Below are 16080 nucleotides of genomic sequence, written 5' to 3'. Positions count from 1 at the left end.
TCAGTGAATCTGAAGGCTGAGCGGAGATTTAAACCCAGATCTCCTCGATTCCAGGTTTGACACTTCAGCCACAACACCACACACTGGCCCTCCAAAGAAGTGCAAACGTTAAAAGCCAGGCTGCTTTGCCCACACCCAAATCAGCAGGAAGCTGGTGATATCTCCCAGTGCAACACTTTACTTTCTCACCTGTAAGTGAATAGCTGCCATTCATAAGAACGGCCCTGCTGGATCAGGCCAGTGGCCCATCTAGTCTACCATCCTGTTCTCATAGTGGCCAGCTGGATACCCATGGGAAGCCTATAAGCAGAACGTGAGCATAATGACACTTTCCCCATGTGTGATTCTTAGCAACTGGCATTCACAGGCATACTGCCTCAGACAGTGGATAGATCGTACCCAGCCATCGTGGCTAGCAGCCATTGATAGCCTTATCCTACATAACTACATAACGTTGTTTAATCCTCTTTTAAAGCTGGTAGCCATCACTACCTCTTGAGGAAGGGAATTCACTCACATGGGGAAAGAATAAATATGATGCACTTCAGGGGTCATTACAATATACAAGTCTTCCTTCCCTCCAGCCACGGAACCCAACATGACAACAGGCATTTTCCTTGTTAACCTTAAATCTTGCAATCCAAATTTCCCAGTATTAGGTCACAACACGTCAACAGGATGAGATTGCAGGAAGCTGTCTTATACCAGGTCGGACTGTCTTGTGTGTGCGTTTAAAACACTGTGTATACCACTTTTCATTTACAGATTTTCAAAGCAGTTCACAATACACACAAAAACCATAAAAAACAATATGTAACAGTAACACCCAGATAATCGCAGAACATTGTTGCAGCAAGTACAGCAGCCAGAATCAACAGCACCACACCTTGAACTTGACTTATACTGCAATCCAATACATGTCTACTCAGAAGTAAGCTCCATTAGGTTCAATGGGACTTACTTCCAGGTAAGTGTGTATTGGTGTTGTATATGCACGGCAGAGACCCAACTGAGCAAGCTAGCTGCAGCTTCCAAACCAAACTCAAGGATAGACCCACATAGAGTGCATTACAGTAATCCAGTCATGGGGTTACCAGTAAGGTTATTGTGCATATGTCACAATTGCTAGGCTATCTCGGTCCAAGAAGAGTATTTGTGACTGGGTGATTGTTACTATAAACCTCTGGGTCCAGGGAAGCCTTCTTTAGAAGTGTTCACACAACCACTTTTTTAATAGCGTCTGGCATAATAATGCCTTCACCACTCGCTAGACCCATCCAGTCAACCCATCTGGCTACCTTAGATAAGCCACAATGGATAAGTGTCTTGTCCACATCCGAAGGCCTCATAAACCAAAACTCACCCCACAGGAACAAATCTAACCCAGCATAGCCTCATCTGACTGGTAGTGGCTCTCCAGAGTCTTAAGGTGAACTCTTGCCCATCACGTGCAACCTGGCTTTTTTAAGCGGAGATGCTAGGGATCAAACTTGGGACTTTCTGAATGCAAAGCATGCACTCTACTACTGAGAAAGAATTCCTCCATGAGAAAAAGAGAACCAACCCCAATTTTGGGGGATGTCAAATACGTCATAGCTTGCACACTAGTATTTGAAATGGAAATGGACTACCTTCAAGTCGATCCCAACTTATGGTGACTCTGTGAATAGAGATTTCATGGAAAGTGGTATTCAGAGGGGGTTTACCATTGCCTCCCTCTGAGGCTAGTCCTCCCCAGCTGGTGAGGGCCTGCTCAGCTTGCCACAGATGCACAAGTCAGCCCCTTCCTTGTCCACAACTGTCAGCTGGGGGGCAGCTGGGCTCCTTGGGACTATGCAGCTTGCCCATGGCTGTACAGGTGGCAGGGCATGTAACCCTTGAGCCACTCACTGTGGGGGAGTGATCTTTAGCTGGCCCTTGACACCCAGGAGACACGAGCGGGGATTTGAACTCACAGACTCTGGACTCCCAGCCAGGCTCTCCTCCCCACTGTGCTATACCAGCTGTTACACTTGTATTTAGTAACATAATATTCCCAATAAATAAATATGTTTCTGATAAAAGAGCAATCCCCAGAACGCAAGGTTTACTTATCCCACGTGTAGTATCAAGAGGAGCCTGTCATCATGCTGTGCAAACCAGGCAGCCAGAGAAATAAGCAAAATCATTGCTTCTTTGAATTGTTAATTAAGAATTATTTCAAAGTAAGCAAACGCATGTTAATTAATCATCTTGATTAACATCGTGGGGGGGGGCAGGGAGAATCCTGCAGAACAGTACATCATTTTCAAATGGCTTGGATAAGAATTAATAGGCAGAATAAAGCTGAAAATCATTGGAAGCTGCCTTATACAAGGACAGACCATTGGTCCCTCTAGCTCAGTATTTTTGGAATGGGGAACATTTGGCCCTCCAAATGTTGCTAAATTACAACTCCCATCAGCCCCAGTAAAGGTGGCCAATGACGAGGGATGCTGGGAGTTGTACACTGACTGGCAGCAGCTCACCAGGGTTTCACCAGGCAGGGGACATTCCCAGCCCTACCTGGAGCTGCTGGGGACTGAACCTAGGTCCTTCAGAAATCCCCAGTAAGAATCTAGGTTTTGCCATGAAGTCACTAGGTAGCCTCACACAACCCATTTCCTAACACACTCAGCTTCCCCACCCTCCATTCCTTAGCTGTAATAAGGAAACAATACCAATCTACCTCACAGGGCTATTGTAAGGATTGCAACAAGATAATAATTAACATGTGCTTCATATAGATTACACCATGGACTGTGAAAAAGACAAATAACTGGGTGTTAGAACAAATTAAACCAGAACTATCATTAGAAGCTACAATGATGAAACTGAGGTTATCATATTTTGGACACATAATGAGAAGACATGATTCACTAGAGAAGACAATAATGCTGGGGAAAACAGAAGGGAATAGAAAAAGAGGAAGGCCAAACAAGAGATGGATTGATTCCATAAAGGAAGCCACAGACCTGAACTTACAAGATCTGAACAGGGTGGTTAATGACAGATGCTACTGGAGGTGACTGATTCCTAGGGTCGCCATACGTCGTAATCGACTTGAAGGCACATAACAACAAGAGGTAAACCACAGGTTCCAGTTTGCTTTGGGGGAAGCCATGGGCTTTAAATTATGGTGTGTTCACAACCTTAATCTACAGGAATACGTCTTCAACTTTTACTCAACTGCTGACTCCCAATAATCCACTCTACCCTAAGGCTCTGGTCTGAACTGCAGCAGGTCTAGACCTGAGCAGTTTTCCTAGATCGGGGATTACCAAAGAACCCTGATGAATACTGCCTTGAGCTCCATGAATGATTAAAGTTGGGAGAGAAGCCTTATGAACAACCAGCAACATATATGCACCTCCCACACACAGAGACCTCCAAACATTCAATCCCCCTCCACCCCAAGAATTCAGGATTCCTCCCACCTGCCTCCATGCCCCAGCTAGGATCAAAACTCAGCCAAAATCATCTTCCTCCTAAGAACCCAGTTAATTCAGTGTAGTGGTTACAGTGTTGGATTAGGACTGGGTTCAAATCCTTCTAACGGAGCGGTCTTGGGCCAGCTACTATCTTTCAACCTCGCCTACCTCACAGGGTTGCAGTGAGGATAAAAGGGAGGAGGACCATGTTCAGTGTCCCGAACTCCTAAACAGGAGACAGGAAACTAATAAATAATGAGGTAAATAGATCTCCATATCCCCCTCATTCCTCAAGTCTCCATCCTCCTTTTTTTAACTCAGCTGGATGCTTCTCTCTCACACACACACGTGTTATGCATTTGATTGATTTTTATATAAAAATTTAAGAAAACCTTGAAAACATGTAAGTTCCAGGATACATAGCTCTTAGGCTGCAACCCTATGCCCACCTACCTCAGAGAAAGCCTCAATGAATTCAGTAGGACTTATTTCTGAGTAGGCACACACAGCATTGTCCTGTAATTTTCTCAGAATTCTAAACATAATCATCCCACTGAATATTCCAAATATTTCCTTAAATACACTGTTTTCGCTATTAAATTCTCTCTCATAGACACATACACACACACTACATATATGCACAGAGACACACATAGGATTGGGCTGCTAATCAGTACCTTGGGCTCCAAAATATAATCATACAGTGAACTCCTTAAGCACACTGTGTTCACTATTATGTTGTATTATATGTAATCCATTCTCCTCCACCCCAGGTCAGATATACACACACTACATATACCCACAGAGGGAGACGGACACCCTCCCTCTACAACTCAGCTGATCGCTCCCCACCCCCCCTTCATATCAAAACAAACACCAGCTTTCCACCTCTAGCAGTCACTGCCCTTCTCCTGGCAGAACCGACCAGCCAAAGGAACCACCCCACCAGTCCTCGCCCCCTCCCCAGCCAGGCCCCATTCCCTCCCTACTGACCTGTCCGAGCTTGACACTCTCTCTCCCCCCCTCCCTCCTGCCCGAGACGTGGCGCTGCTACAGCTTCTTCAGCCAAGCCGAAGCGGTGCAACACCTTTTTTCTTCCCCCGTCGGAAAAGTCTCCCGGGTCTGACCGTCACTCCTCCGGGGAGGGGGAATGTCCACCCCTTGTCCACCCCTTCCCCACTCCCCACCCCTCCCTGCACTAAGCTTGGAGGAGAAGATGGGGGTGGGGTGAGCTAGGAACAAAACAAGGTGTGGGGCCGTCCAGGGAGCGGAACGAGAGAAGGGAATTGGTGTTTCCCTCTCAACGGACGGTTTATTTAATAGGACCTGCTGAGAGGGAAGTTGTTTTGGGTGGTTTTGTGACGTGTTTTTTTTCTCTCCCCCCCCTCCATTCTAGGATTTAACTGTTATCACTCTGGAACCAAATAATTGCTCATGAAACTTTTTAGGATCGCAGCGTGGAAGCACTTAGATGCAAAATAGGACAGGGTTGCTGCGTCTTTAATGGTTGCGTATAAAAGGGAATTTCAGTACGTGTAGTTTGAATGACTAGTATTCCACATCATGAGAAGACATGATTCACTAGAAAAGACAATAGTGCTGGGAAAAACAGAAGGGAATAGAAAAAGAGGAAGGCCAAACGAGATGGATTGATTCCATAAAGGAAGCTACAGACATGAACTTACAAAGATCTGAACAGGGCGGTTCACGACAGATGCTCTTGGAGGTCACTGATTCATAGGGTCGCTATAAGTCGTAATCGACTTGAAGGCACATAACAATTCCCTCTGCGCAACTATTAAAGATGAAAGAGCCACGTCCTTTTTTTAAAAAAAACACCTGGCCTCCATACTCAATGCTGGTGTACTGTTGAAAGCCGGAGTGGATCTGATTGGTATCTGGATGAAAGGCAAGGTACTCTGAGATTTCTATAGAGAAGAGTGGAATCTATACATTTAAAATGAATGACTTCCCCAAAGAATTCTGGGAATTGCAGTTAATAAAGGTGCTGGGAATTGCAGCACTGTGAGGGTAAACTACAGTTCCCAGGATTCTTGGGGGAATGACGTGCTTTAAATGTAAGCCCTAGTAAAGGAAGTATAAACATTTCAAATAAAAAGATTTATAGAGAGCTGTATCATCATGAGTCCTTAGAAATCTGTGTGTAGGAGTTTGTTTCAGATCGATGTATGCCTACAAAGGAGTGCCCAAAGAAGGAAGGATGAAACATACAGCTCAGTGATCGATCATCTGGTTTGCATGCAGACAGCCCCTGGTTAGGGATGGGAGAGAATTAGTTTGTTTGCATTTCAAGCTGTATCTATCAAATTTACACTTTCCGAAACGATGAGAACTGAAACAGCCATCCTTTGAAATTCACACTTACCCGAATTTTGCAATGCAATTCACCAACCAATGTTTACAAAAAATGTATATGTTGGGAAAAGTGCATAAAAATGAATATATGAGTGAAAACAACATGCAAAAATGCATTACGTGATGAGAAATTGCTTGCAAAAATGTGTGCATTAGTCAAAACTGCCTACAAAAATGTGTTTATTAGGATAAATTTGCACTATAATCCTGGATAATTTTCATGGGTTTTTTTTTTAAATCATGAATTGCTGCAGAAATGCAGAAAACTGATTTTAAGACTGGAAACTGAGAGAACCAAAACTGGCAGAACGTTCCACCCCTACCCGTGATTGAATCACTGACATCTCCAGGTGGGAGGAACCAGCTCTGAACTTATGGAAAGCTGCTACTGGTCAGTGTATTGAATTAGATGAAACAATGGTCAAACCTGGTGTAAGGCAGTTCCCTCTGTTCCTATGTCTCACAATGTAAAAGTAATTTAACAGCAGTTCCAATTTTACATTTCCTCCTATAGTAATGTAAATAGCTGAAGTGATGTTGTCTGAGAGAAGGCAGAGTCAATAAGCCTCACCCATATTTCCCAAAGCAACTTTCCTCAAGTTCTGAGACTGCTTCAAGTTAGGGATGCAGTTCAGAGGCCAAAGCAAAACTAAACCACAACAGAGCCATGAATGACATGCAGGTTTATTAGGGGAGATCCTGATTTTGGCTGCAATCCAATACATACTTAACCTGGGAGAAGTCCTGTTGAACCCAATGGAGCTTACTTCTGCGTGGACATGTAGTGGATTGCAACCTTTGTCAAGGGCAGCACAGAAAACTGACAGCATGTCTTGAATTTGTGTCCTGAACTTTTGAAGGGCACAGTGAAAACTAATACAAAAAATTGCTTTAGAGTTTATAACTCCTGCAGACTTTTTCTTTTCTTTTCTGGGAAACATGGCACCAAAGAAGAAGAAGAAGAGAACCTCAAATGCTGAACACTAGTTTTATTTGAAAAACACTCCAGCAAATGTGTTGTACTGCATGACCCATTTTGAATAACTGTTGTGCATCAGAGGCAATATTATCTTCTCATTTTAAATATGGGAGGTTCTTTTACCCTGAAAGCACCTCTTTTCAATATGACCATATTTCATATTGAAAATTAGAGGATATCATTGCCTCTGACGAAGAGCAAATGCTTGAAACTCATTGCATTACAATACAAAAAATTTATTATAATAATAATAATAAATTTAATTTATGTGTCGCCTATCTGGCCAGTGGCCACTCTAGGCGACGTACATACAATAAATATGGCAGAATACAATACAAAAATACAGTGAAATATATAAATTATAAGAGCAAACAATACATAATAGGAGGCATTTAAAACAGAAGAATATTAAGCCTCCCCAGAAGTCCCAAAAGCCTGCTGAAAAAGCCAGGTCTTTAAGGCCTTGCGGAACATATTCAGGGAAGAGATGTGCCGAAGATCTTGTGGGAGGGAGTTCCAGAGGGTGGGGGCCGCCACTGAAAAGGCCTTCTATCTAGTGCCCGCCAACCTAGCTGCTTTGGTTGGCGGGACTGAGAGAAGGCCTTGTGTGGCCGATCTTGTCAGGCAGCATGATTGGTGGCGTTGTAGGCGCTCCTTTAGATAAACTGGGCCGAGACCGTGTAGGGATTTAAAGGTTAAAACCAACACCTTGAATTGGGCCCGGAAAACAACTGGAAGCCAGTGTAGATCGAACAACACTGGCGTGATGTGGTCCTGGCGACGACTGTGAGTAATCGACCTGCCGCATTTTGAATAAGTTGTAGTTTCCGGACCGTTTTCAAGGATAACCCCACGTAGAGCGCATTACAGTAATCTAATCGAGAGGTGACCAGGGCATGTACTACCAGTGGGAGCTGATGAACAGGAAGGTAGGGTTGCAGCCTACGTATAAGGTGTAGTTGGTACCAAGCTGCCCGGCTCACAGCCGAAATCTGAGCCTCCATGGACAGCTTGGAATCAAGTACAACCCCGAGGCTGCGGACCTGGTCCTTTAGGGGTAAACTCACCCCATTGAACTTCAGGTCAACGGTTCCCAACCTTCTCTTGTCCCCCACGAGCAGTACCTCGGTCTTGTCGGGGTTCAGTTTCAGCCTATTCCTTCCCATCCATCCACTCACGGACTCCAGGCACTTGGACACGGTCTCCACAGCCAACTCTGGTGAAGATTTAAATGAGAGATAGAGCTGAGTGTCATCCGCATATTGGTGACACTGCAGCCCAAATCTCCTGATGATTGCCCCCAGCGGCTTCATATAGATGTTAAATAGCATGGGAGAGAGGATAGAACCCTGTGGCACACCACAATTGAGAGGCCAAGGGTCTGAAACCTCCTCCCCCAATGCCACCTGTTGGTACCTATCAGAGAGAAAGGAGCGGAACCACCGTAATACAGTGCCTCCTATTCCCAATCCCTCTAGGCGATATAAAAGGATACTGTGGTCGACAGTATCAAAAGCCGCTGAGAGATCGAGGAGGACAAGGAAGGTAAATTCTCCCCTATCTAATGCTCTCCTCATATCATCTACCAGAGCAACCAAGGCTGTTTCAGTTCCGTGACCAGTCCTGAAGCCCGATTGGTATGGATCTAAGTAATCCGTTTCATCCAAGTGTGTCGACAACTGATTGGCCACCACTCGCTCAATGACCTTGCCCAAGAATGGTAAATTCTCAGGACCTTGCTGTACAAAGTGTGACCAGCAGAGATAATGTTTTAAAATAAGTTTATCTTTAATCGCTTGGGTGTTTGTTTTTGTTTAAATCAATGCTGGTTCTTATGTTGTTAAATCAATGCACCTCCTCCTCCTTTTTATAAAATGGAACTACCAGCTGCTTGATTAATAGTCATAGGACTAAATAAACTTACACCAAAGAAACTAGGCAATGTTCATTGCCAGGATTCAAAGTCAAGTAGAAAATACCATATGTGACCAGGTAGAAGATAGATAAGATCAAGAATGATGGCCCAAGACCAGGGATGCAGTTGTCTGGGGTCTCAGGATGTGTGTGTTAGAACACTTACTTTTTTGGGAGCAGGGTCCCTCAGCGTACACCTGATGACATTGTTGGAGGTGCAATGGGGCTCAATCCGGCTCAGAACTGGGCTTGGAATAGAACAAGTCCTTGGAGTCAGGATAATTGTTGAGCTTTATAGGCCCACTTGGAAGCCTGACTCAGGCAACTTGCCCATTACTAAATAATTGGTTTGTCTTGTGGGAGAAGGCATTAGCAAGGATGTCATTCATTCTCAACCCAGCAGCAAAAGGGGGGGGGCATGGCTGTGACTATTGTGAAGGGACCCTGCACTTCTGAATTTGCCACTACACTACTGCCCAATACATTTTTATTTCTGAGACAGGAAATCCAATGCCTCCCCAAACTTGGTTGTGAAAATGTAATAATCATAAACTAAACAAATAATAATTTGCTGCCTTTTAATAGCATCCACAAATCTGCCACTTGAGGCAATCTACCTTATAGAAGAGCGAGCCCTGACTTGTGTTTGCTGAGATCACTTCCTTAGCTCTCATGTCCTTCACTGTGCAACTCAGGACCTTGCTGTACAAAGTGTGACCAGCAGAGAGCGTTGTAAGGCTCTCAAATAATTTGCCATGCATGTGATGAAGTGGGTATTGGCCTCTGAGGCCACAATAAATATGTTATAAAGCAATCCTACAAGAAGTAAATCCTATTGAAGTCAATAGGGCTTACTCCCAGGTAGTGATGTTTAATATGCAGCCTTGGTTGTTGCTGCTTTTTAAAATAATTGTGGTTGGAATGTAAGTAGGAAAGAGTGTAAATTAGCATTAAATTGGGGGTTTAGAATAGTTTGAGTCGTTTATATAGCAGAGGCAATAATCTTCCCCTAAATTTCTAATTAAATCTTCATGATAGATCAAGAAGGGATTGTTACATATAGCGAGAGATGTAGCTCAGTGGTAGAGCCCATGCTTTGCATGCAAAAGGTGTTAGCCTTATTTTCCATGAATTTGTCTAATCCTCTTTTCAAGCCATCCAAATTGGTGGCCATCACTGCCTCCTGTCAGAGCGAATTCCATAGTTTCACTATGCTCTGTGTTAAGTGCTTTCTTTTATCTGTCCTGAATCCTCCAACATTCAGCTTCATTGACCGTCCATGAGTTCTGGTGTTACATTAGAGGAAGAAAAACTTTTCTCTGTCCACTTTCACCATGCCATGCATAACTGTATACACTTCTATCACATCCAAGTCACCATCTGACCATTGAGACTCTTCCCAGGCCACACCACTCATCAGCCATGCTTTGTACCCTTTGTGAGTGTTTTTGCCTGGCCGGAATGTGCCCTTGAACTCTGACAGAGACTCTCGCTTGCCTGGAGGGGAGATAGAGAGGGCTGTGCGCATGAATGCAGAAAGTAGCCTGCCATACAAAGGTAAAATTGGTGTTCATTGCTCCACCCACTTTTGTCTCTGGCCCTGCCCACCCCTGGTATGTGGTCCCTGGAAGGTTGACCAGAAAGGAATGCAGCCCTGAAGCACAAAGAGGTTCCCCCACCTCTGGTGTAGATAATACTGAGCTAGATGGACCAATGGTCTGACTCAATGCAAGGTAGCTTCTTTTGTTTGTGAGCTACTTGTACAGGCAAAATGTACATTAATTTGTGATGGTGTATTGACATACAAAACAGTCAAATCCTGTGCATTATTACAGTTTGGTGTAATTATTATACTAGAAGCTGCTGCATGATCAAAGCTAAATTGTCTACAACACACCTGGGAGGTTCATGGAAGTTGGCCCTTAATCTAGGGTTGCCACTGTTTTGTTTTTTTCTCATAGGGCTTCTGTGGCTTTAACAACTGCTTCCACCTTCTGTTCCAAGATCAGGTTTTTGGACTTGGGGAAGGGGAAAACAAGGGGTGGTGAGCACTTGCAGGGGTGCCAGCAGAATCAAGGCAAATACCATCTGCTTATAGTAGGCTCTGTCTCCCTTGATTCTGCTATCGGGAATTCAAGCAGAAGTATCTAACTGTGCAAGTATCCCTGCCTGAATGCATGCAACCCTCCTAGAACTCAAACCAGAACTTGGAAAAGTTACTTTTTTAAACTACAACTCCCATCAGCCCCAGCCAGCATGGCCACTGGATTGGGCTGATGGGAGTTGTAGTTCAAAAAAGTAACTTGTCCAAGCTCTGACTCAAACATACTCCCCCCCCCAGCTCTTCATTTCTAAGTTGAGCCAAAGGTAAAGAGGCATCTTGTGCATTTCTCAGGCAGCCAGTAGGTGGCTCCCTTTCCACATCAGCAGCTGTGAATTTAAGCCTTTTTAAGCCCTATTTATTTCCATGGGAGACTTCTCAGTATGAGCTTCTGGGTAAACATGCATAGAATTAAGTAGCAAATCTGGGGATGAGGGGTAAATTCAATTAAGTTCATATTTAAAGGTGAAATTGAAAGAAATCCACACTAAAATACTGAGAAATTTTCATGAGGACTTTCTAAAAAAAGAACTTGCAAACTGATGTGGACATGTGAAAATTGGGAAAGTGGGAAACGGAGAGAAACCAAAACTGACAGATTTCTCCACCTCTGAGCACATCTCTCCTGGTTAATTCAATTTATTTTTATTTATTTATTATCATTATTTTACCCCGCCCTTTTTGCAAAACTGGAACTCACGGCGGCTTCCAGATAAAAGCACACATATAATTAAAAACATACAAAAGTCTAGATTAAAATCAAATTAAACAATTTACAGTATTAAAATCATTCATACATACAGTTAAAATAATGTTAAAGTCAATGGGACTTTTTAAAAAAATGATTTAGATAAAGAGGTGGAGAGAATCCTTATAATATTTGCAGATGACACAAAATGGGCTAATGCCTCAGAAGACCAGAATAAAATTCAAAATCGCCTTCAGAGAACGGAAACAGAGAGAAACAAACACAAAGAAGTTCTGCTTTGGAGAGGGATGCCTAGCTTGGCACTAGCAGTACATGTGACAACGATCTCAGGATTATAGTAGATCACAAGCTGAAAAGGAGTCAGTTGCAAAAAAGGGCAAAGTAATTTTAGGCTACATGAACACAACTGCAATTTCCAAATCACAGGAAGTAAAATTTCTTCTTTAATTATTCCACAGTGGTCAGATTTCACCTGAAATAGTGTGCCCAGTTCTGGATGCTTCACTATTAGAAGAAAGTAGACAAACGAACAGGTTCAGAGGAGGGCAAGAAAGAGGGTCAACAGTATGAACTTTAAGTCCTGTGAAGAAAGGTCATAAAAATGGGTATGTTTAACTTGGGCAAGAGCAGAGATGACATGATCGCACTCTTCAAAGACCTGAAGGGCTGTCACATGGAAAAGCACAAAGTTGTTCTATGGTGCCCCACAGGGTACAACTAGATCTGATGGGTTTAAGCTACAGGATGGTAAATTTTGGTTGAAATTTGTTTTCTTTTGTGTATTTCTACCCTGGGACCTTTAGGTGAAGGATGGTGTATCAATATGGTAAACAAAACACAATAGTGTTTTTTTTAATAGTAAGAGTAGTTCAACAACAGAATAAATCAGCACTGCTGGGTCTGCTATGGTCTCCCTTCTTCCACACCCTCTATTTGTCTGCCCTAATATCCCAATACATTCCTGCCCATGATCTTCATTTCTTGAGCTCCACCATCTGAATGTCTGTCTTCTGGTCTCTCAACAGACCATGTCTTTGCAGCCTCCTATTTTTAGAACTATCTCTCAGATCACCTATGAGATGTTACCTCCCTAACTTTTTTCAAATCCCTCCCCAAAATGCATCTTTTCTGTGAAGGCTAGGGGTGGGGGAGAAATTCAATTCAGTTCTCCTTTAAAGGCAAGCCTACCTAATTCTCATTTCTTTAAACGATAGCGAAAGAAACACAGCCATCCGTTAGAATTCACACTTCTCTGAATGTTGCAAAGCTGTTCTCAAGCCAAGTGATGTGTACAGAAATGCATATACCAAGGTGAAGTGTGCATAAAAAAGCATGCATTATTGAAAACAGCGTACAGAAATTTATTATGTTTGGGAAAATTGTTTGCCCAAATGCATTTGGCAAAATTGCATTCAAAAATGTGTATTATTTTGAGAGATTCACACTAAAATGCTGATGATTTTTCATTAGGACTTTCATGAGCACAGGGGCCAATCAGATGCTTATGGGAAAACCCACAAGCAGGGCATGTGATGGCTATTGACTAGATGGAACAGAAGCAGATGAGCGGAGGAGACATCAGGAGGGCACTGCCTTCAAGCTTTGCTAGTAGACTTTCCAGAGGCATCTGGTCGGCCACTGAATGAAATAGGATCCCGAATCAGATGAATCTTTTGGTCTGATCCAGCAGGGCTCATAAAGTGAAATGCTTCGAAGTTCATGACTGGCCCAGATCCACAAATAACCTGAACTGGCATCCTTAAAACATTACATTTTTAAAAAAGACTTGTTTCAGTTCAAACATTCTGGTTTAAGCAGATTGCATTACTGGGACTGAAGGAGGGAGGTGGCAATTCTAAAGTACAGCAGAAATTGAACTGTCGCTTTGCCAGCTAAGGTGATTATTACAATGTCATTATGGCTTTGAAGTTAGCTCTAAATCCTGAGAATACAAAAAAACCTTAACTTTTGGTTTAAATATGTTTCTTTTGTAGGGCAAGTGGAAGGGGAGTTTGAACCATGACCCAGACGTACCCCAAATGTGAGCAGAAGTAAAATGCTGTTCACAACATCACCCAGCCAGCACAGGTAGTAGTTAACCCTAAATATATTTTAATCACCCTTCTGCTGCCCAGATTGATTAAAAAGAGATGAAAAAGAGAAGAAAGGTTTCAGCTTTGGGGTTTTTTTAGTTTAGCAAAAAGGCAAGTAAGAGGTGTACACATGATATATAAAACTATGCATGATGAGGATAAAGTGGATAGAGAAGAGCTTTTCTCTCATGCACAACAAATAGAATTCAGGGACATTCAATGAAGCTGAATGTTGGAAGATTCTGGACAGACAAAAGAAAACACTTCCTTACACCACACCTAGTTTTTATTTTTATTTATTTATTTGTTTCATTTATAGACCGCCCATAGCGAGTGGCTCTCTGGGCGGTGTACAAAAAGGTTAAAATACAAAATATCAACAATAAAATCAGACAACAAACAATAAACACAAGCAGCAACTAAAGAAAAAAATAAAAAATAAAAAATTTAAATTATAACATAAGCGCTTAAAATGCCTGGGAGCATAGCCAGGTCTTAACCTGGCGCCGAAAAGATAGAAGCGTAGGCGCCAGGCATACTTCTTCGGGGAGGCTGTTCCACAGTTCGGGGCCCACTACAGAAAAGGCCCTAGATCGAGTAACTGTCCTCCGGGCTTCTCGATGGGTTGGTACCCGGAGGAGGGCCTTAGATGCTGAGTGAAGTGACCGGGTAGGTTCATAGCGGGAGAGGCGTTCCACAAGATATTGCGGTCCCACGCCGTGTAAGGCTTTATAGGTCAAAACCAGCACCTTGAACCTGGCTCAGAAACAAATAGGTAGCCAGTGCAAACGGGCCAGAACAGGTGTTATATGTGCTGACTGGCTGGTCCTCATCAGCAGTCTGGCTGCTGCGTTTTGCACTAGCTGAAGCTTCCGAACTGTCTTCAAGGGCAGCCCTACGTAGAGCGCATTACAGTAATCCAGCCTAGAAGTTACCAGAGCATAAACAACTGAAGCGAGGTCATCCCTGTCCAGATAGGGGCGTAGCTGGGCTACCAACCGAAGGTGGTAGAACGCATTCCTTGCCACCGAGGCCACTTGCGCCGCAAGAGACAAGGAAGGATCGAAAAGCACTCCCAGACTACGAACCTGTTCCTTCAAGGGGAGTGTGACCCCATCTAGAACAGGGTGAACATCCACCATCTGGGCAGGGGAGGCACTCACCAACAGTGTCTCAGTCTTGTCTGGATTGAGTCTCAGTTTATTAGCTCTCATCCAGTCCATTATTGCGGTCAGGCAATGATTCAGCACATCCACAGACTCACCTGTAGAAGATGAAAAGGAGAAATAGAGCTGCGTGTCATCAGCGTACTGGTGGCAACGCACTCCAAAACTCCTGATGATGGCACCCAGAGGCTGCATGTAGATGTTAAAAAGCATGGGGGACAAAATCGACCCCTGAGGGACTCCACAATGGAGAGTCCAAGGTGTCGAGCAATGTTCCCCAAGTACTACCTTCTGGCGACGATCCGCCAAGTAAGAGCGGAACCACTGCCAAGCAGTGCCTCCAACTCCCAACTCCGCAAGTCTCCCCAGAAGGATACCATGGTCGATGGTATCAAACGCTGCTGAGAGATCAAGGAGAATCAACAGAGTCACACTCCCTCTGTCCCTCTCCCGACAGAGGTCATCGTACAGGGCGACCAAGGCTGTTTCAGTGCCAAAACCAGGCCTAAAACCGGATTGAAACGGATCCAGATAATCGGTCTCATCCAAGAGCACCTGGAGCTGATTGGCAACCACCCGCTCCAGAACCTTGCCCCAAAAGGGGATATTTGCCACCGGTCTATAATTGTTCAAGTTATCTAGTTAAACTATGGCATTAACTCCTACAAGAAGTAGTGAGGGTCATCAACTTGGATGGCTTTAAAAGAGGATTAGAGAACTCATGGAAGATAAGGCTATAAGTGGCTACTAGTCATGATGGAAATGTTCTACCTCCACTGTTGGGGGTGGCATGCCTCTGAAGGCCGGTTGTTCGGAATCACAAGTGACGAGAGTGCTGTTGTGGTCAGGTCCCACTTGTGGGCTTCCCATAATGGGCACCTAGTTGGCCACTGTGAGAACAGGATGCTGGACTAGATGGGCCACTGTCCTGATCCAGCAGGTTTTTCTTATATTCTTATGAAAAGGTGGACATATTCACAATTCTGAATAGCACTAAACCAACGAGGGTGTTTTTTTCCCCCAAAGCCTCGGGGCTGCACAGGGGGTCGATTTTTGGTGATAGTGTGGAGTCACAGTGCACAGGAAGTAGAGGGTTAATCTCCTCAGGTGCCCCACTTCCCTCCCCAGCTGCAACCCCTCTGAAAATAGTGCCCCTCCATTGCAATTAGGATTGGGAACAGTATAGTATTGGAGCCAATGAGATTTTTTTTGCAAGTCTAATTTATTAAATTTATTAAATTTTGAAGGTCACTTGGAAATTCATGAGTGTCAATGACTAATAAATTATTATTA

The 16080-nt window shown here is 43.8% G+C and overlaps 1 protein-coding gene across 7 annotated transcripts in view; it reads right to left on the bottom strand.

The window, feature by feature from the left end:
- Positions 1-4558, bottom strand: part of GOLGA3 (golgin A3) — a 48280-nt gene extending 43722 nt beyond the window's left edge. For 3 of the 7 annotated variants that reach the window (XM_061602656.1, XM_061602662.1, XM_061602663.1), the window contains exon 1: positions 190-267. The gene's annotated coding sequence lies outside the window, so the exon portion shown is untranslated. The other 4 variants (XM_061602659.1, XM_061602658.1, XM_061602660.1 and 1 more) reach the window with 4 other exon arrangements.
- Between the last annotated feature and the right edge of the window lie 11522 nt (positions 4559-16080).

This window comes from Rhineura floridana, chromosome 19 (assembly GCF_030035675.1).
Source record: "Rhineura floridana isolate rRhiFlo1 chromosome 19, rRhiFlo1.hap2, whole genome shotgun sequence".
Classification (NCBI taxonomy): domain Eukaryota; kingdom Metazoa; phylum Chordata; class Lepidosauria; order Squamata; family Rhineuridae; genus Rhineura; species Rhineura floridana.
This window is presented reverse-complemented; position numbering and strand designations above follow the sequence as displayed.